Here is a 4,800-nt window from a genome sequence, read left to right on the forward strand (position 1 = left end):
AATTTGAAGACACTTAATACACCCTGCTAGATCAGGTGCAAATATTTCCGGGCTAGACCAGGTGTGATGGCTCATACCTATAATCCCAACACTTTGGGAGGTTGACAGTAGGATCACCTGAAGCAAAGAGTTGGCCAGCAGGCTGGTCGACAAAGCAAAATCCTCATCTTTATTTTTATTTATTTATTTATTTTGAGACGGAGTTTCGCTCTTGTTACCCAGACTGGAGTGTAATGGCACGATTTCAGCTCACCGCAACCTCTGCCTTCTGGGTTCAAGCAATTCTCCTCACTCAGCCTCCCAAGTAGTTGGAACTACAGCATGTACCACCATGCCTGGCTAATTTTTTATTTTTATTTTTTTATGAGGGGAAAGCACAAATGCAGTCTCCCACTACCACAAATTATGCAGTCCAGTTTCCCATATCTAGGGAAATCTCAGGGGTCAGCACATCCGGAGTGCAATGGATGAGCCTCCCCCTGGGAAAACCACCTTCATGATCATGGTACCTCCCCTGCCAGGTGCTTTCTGTATTTTTAGTAGAGACAAGGTTACACCGTGTTGGCCAGACTGGTCTCAAATTCCTGACCTCAGGTTAACCACCCACCTCAGCCTCCCAAAGTGCTGGCATTATAAGCCCATCCACTGCATCCACCCTCACACATATCTGTTTTTCAAAGCTCTTCACTCTTGATATGATTTATTTATTTATTGGAGACAGGGTGTCATGCTGTGGCCCAGGCTGCAGTGCAGTGCCACAATCACAGCTTACTGCAAACTCCGCTTTCTGGGTTCAAGTGATTCTCGGGCCTCAGCCTCCTGAGTAACTGGGAGTAAAGGCGCTCTTGGGTAATTTTTGTAGTTTTTTTTTTCTTTAGTAGAGACCGAGTTTCACCATGTTAGCCAGGCTGGCTTCAACCTCCTCATCTAAAGTGATTCTCCCATCTCAGCCTCTCAAAGTCCTGGGGCTACAGGCTTGAGCCACCCTGCCCAGCCCATTTCTGCTATTATTTAATTGTATTTTTAAATTGTCAAACAATTTACATTTGGAATTGATATTTAGTTTTACTTGTAATGTAGCTTTCTGCTGTTCTTTACCAGGGACTATGTTTATAAAATGTTGTTCAGAAAGAATTGGCAACAATAGCTTAGAGTGCAAATGGGCTCGACGCCAGGTGGCCTGGGGGTCAGTATTGTCTGAATTAGATACTGGAATTGATGACCCCTCGCCCCAGGCACCTTCTGTTCAAATGATGATAGTTAATGGTATATAGACAACTACTAAGGAGTCTGTATCTTTGTATACAGCACTGGGCCCTGAAAAGAGTCATTGTTTACTGAATATTTATGGCTGGCTGAGATTCCTGCAAAAGCCTCACTCTGCTACAATGTTCTCAGGTGAATGTCAATTATGACTTTAAAGTTCGTGTACAGGTCACAAACTCTATTCACAGGTGCTACAGATAATTTTGAATTCAAGGCTGGGCTTGTTGGCTCACACCTGCAATTCCAGGATTTTGGGAGACCCAAGCAGAAAGATGGTTTGAGTCCTGGAGCTCCAGACCAGCTTGGGCAACATAGGGAGAGTTCATCTCCACAATAAAAAAAAAAAAAAAAAAAAATTAGCCAGGTGTGGTGACAATGCCTACAGTCCCAGCTACTCAGGAAGCTAAGGTGGGAGGATCACTTGAACCTGGGAGGCCAAGGTTGCAGTAAGTCCTGATGATGCCACTGCACTCCAGTCTGGGCAACAGAGGGAGGCCCTGAGTCAAAAAGTAAATAAACTGTTGTATCTATGTCTTCCTATCAAATTATACAGAGTTGTGCTTTGTCCACCAGGCTGGAGTTTAATGGCATGATCTCGGCTCACTGCAACCTCTGCCTCCTGGGTTCAAGCAGTTCTTCTGCCTCACCTACCAAGAACTGGGCACGAACCTCTACGCTCAGCTAATATTAGTGTTTTTAGTAGAGACAGGGTTTCACCATATTGGCCAGGCTGGTTTCCAACCCCTGACCTTGTGATCTGCGCACCTCGGCCACCAAAAGTGCTGGGATTACAGGCATGAGCCACCGAGTCCAGCCGATACAGCACCTTTTAATACAGGTGCTTGTCCTGTGCACCCTGGTCTCTGGTTCAATAACAACTCATCACTTAAACCCTGGAGTCTGAGAAAGGAGACAGTGTGAGCAGCTCTGACAGAGGAGGAGCAGAAAGAGTCAGAAATCTGAACAGGATCAACCCAGGCTCTGACCTTTCCAGAGCTTTCCCCCAGCTGTTCCCTGCCCCCCTCCTCCCTGTGGTGCCTCCTGTTGTCCCCTCACCCTCAGGTGACAAGGGTGCTGTGCACTCCCGGGTGGTTTATCCTGCAGAGGAAATTCGGTCTTTCCCAGGTTTATTCTGTGTTGCTGCAGTTCAACTTTTTTTTTTTTTTTTTTTTGAGACGGAGCTTTGCTGTTGTTACCCAGGCTGGAGTGCAATGGCATGATCTCGGCTCACCGCAACCTCCGCCTTCTGGGTTCAAGTAATTCTCCTGCCTCAGCCTCCCAAGTAGCTGGGATTACAGGCACCAGCCACCATGCACAACTAATTTTTGTATTTTAAGTAGAGACGGGGTTTCACCTCGTTGACCAGGATGGTCTCGATCTCTTGACCTCATGATCCACCCGCCTCGGCCTCCCAAAGTGCTAGGATTATAGGCGTGAGCCACCGTGCCCGGCCTGCTGCAGTTAATTCTCCACAGAAACTGAGTTTCTACCTCACTGAGTGACCTCCATGTGCTCATGTAGCACCAAAGGTCTTTTCTATCACAATCATCGTTTTGATTATCAATTTAGTGGCATTTCCACATGAACAATTGGAAAGACTAACAAAAACTTAAGTAATATTTCTTTTGATTATAAAAATAATCTTAGGCCAGACGCAGTGGCTCACACCTGTAATCCTAGCACTTTGGAGGGCTGAGGCTGGCAGATTACTTCAGGTCAGAAGTTCAAGATCAACCTGGCCAACATGGTGAAATTTCATCTCTACTAAAATTATAAAAATTAACTGGCGGTGGTGGCACATGCCTGTTATCTCAGCTACTTGGAAGGTTGAGGCAGGAGAATCACTTGAACCTGGGAGGAAGTGACTGCAGTGAGCTGAGATCTCACCACTGCACTCCAGCATGGGTGACAGTGAATGAGACTTTTTTCTTTTTTTTGAGATGGAGTCTCGCTCTGTAGCCCAGGCTGGAGGGCAGTGGCATGATCTCAGCTCCCTGCCACCTCCGCCTCCTAGGTCCTGGTCCAAGTAATTCTCCTACCTCATCCTCCTACATGAGACTGTTTTTTTAAGAAAAGGAAGAGATAAAAGTAATCTTAGGGGCCGGGCGCGGTGGCTCAAGCCTGTAATCCCAGCACCTTGGGAGGCCGAGGCGGGTTGACGAGGTCAAGAGGTCGAGACCATCCTGGTCAACATGGTGAAACCCCGTCTCTACTAAAAATATAAAAAATTAGCTGTGCATGGTGGCACGTGCCTGTAATCCCAACTACTCAGGAGGCTGAGGCAGGAGAATTGCCTGAACTCAGGAGGTGGAGGTTGCGGTCATCCGAGATCGCGCCATTGCACTCCAGCCTGGGTAACAAGAGCGAAACTCCGTCCCAAAAAAAAAAAAAAAAAGTAATCTTAGTTTTAGATGATTTGGAAAATCCTTGGAAAACAAAAGGAAGAAAATAAGATTATCTGTTAGTTCACGCCTGGGAGGAATAGTTGGGATGTTGCAGTAGACTCCTCTTGGATGTCTGTTTAGTCCTATGGAACAAGGCATGCTTTACTAAGATGTGAAGGACCTGAAGATTTTGTTCTAAGCTTCCTTTTCACCTAAATGTATTGTCAGTATTTTAGCGATCAGTCATTTTTTCTATTCTGCTTTTTTATTTATCATTTATTTTTTCTTTAATTTTAATATTTATTTATATTTTATTATACTTTAAGTTCTAGGGTACATTTGAGATGGAGTCTTGTTCTGTTGCCCATGCTGCAGTGCACTGGGCACAATCTGGGTTCACTGTGCCCTCTGTCTCCCAGGTTCAAGCCATTTTTCTGGCTCAGCCTCTGGAGTAGCTGGACCACTGGCACCCATTGTTACACCCAGCTAATTTTTGTGTTTTTAGTAGAGATGTGGTTTCACCATGTTAGCCAGGCTGGTCTTGCTTTCCTGACCTCAGGTTATTTGCCTGCCTCGGCCTCCCAGAGTGCTGGGATTACAGAGGTGAGCCACTGTGCCCAGCCTCATTTTTTTTTTTTTTTTGAGACAAAATCCACTCTGTCACCCAGGCTGGAGTGCAGTGGCATAATCATAGCTCACTGCAGCCTCAACCTCCTAGGTTCAAGTGATCCTCCCACTTCAGCCTCCCAAGTAGCTGGGGCCACAGGTGCATGCCCCCATGATCAGCTAATTTTCTTTTCTTTTCTTTTTTTTTTTTGAGACGGAGTTTCACTCTTGTTACCCAGGCTGGAGTGCAATGGCACGATCTCGGCTTCCTACAACCTCTGCCTTCTGGGTTCAAGCAATTCTCCTGCCTCAGCCTCCCGGGTATCTGGGACTAAAAGCACGCATCACCATGCCCACCTAATTTTTGTATTTTTAAATTTTGTATTTTTAGTAGAGACGGGGTTTCACCTTGTTGACCAGGATGGTCTCGATCTCTTGACCTCATGAGCCACCCACCTTGGACTCCCAAAGTCCTGGAGTTTTGCCATGTTGGCCAGGCTGGTCTCAATCTACTGACCTCAGGTGACCCACCCACCTTGGCCTC

At 46.2% G+C, this 4,800-nt stretch overlaps 1 non-coding gene across 1 annotated transcript; it reads right to left on the reverse strand.

The window, feature by feature from the left end:
* Positions 1-365: 365 nt before the first annotated feature.
* Positions 366-529, reverse strand: LOC118150022 (U1 spliceosomal RNA). Its single transcript, XR_004737790.1, has one exon. It is a non-coding gene; the product is annotated as a U1 spliceosomal RNA (small nuclear RNA).
* Positions 530-4,800: the final 4,271 nt, after the last annotated feature.

The sequence above is a fragment of the Callithrix jacchus genome, chromosome 21 (assembly GCF_049354715.1).
Source record: "Callithrix jacchus isolate 240 chromosome 21, calJac240_pri, whole genome shotgun sequence".
Classification (NCBI taxonomy): domain Eukaryota; kingdom Metazoa; phylum Chordata; class Mammalia; order Primates; family Cebidae; genus Callithrix; species Callithrix jacchus.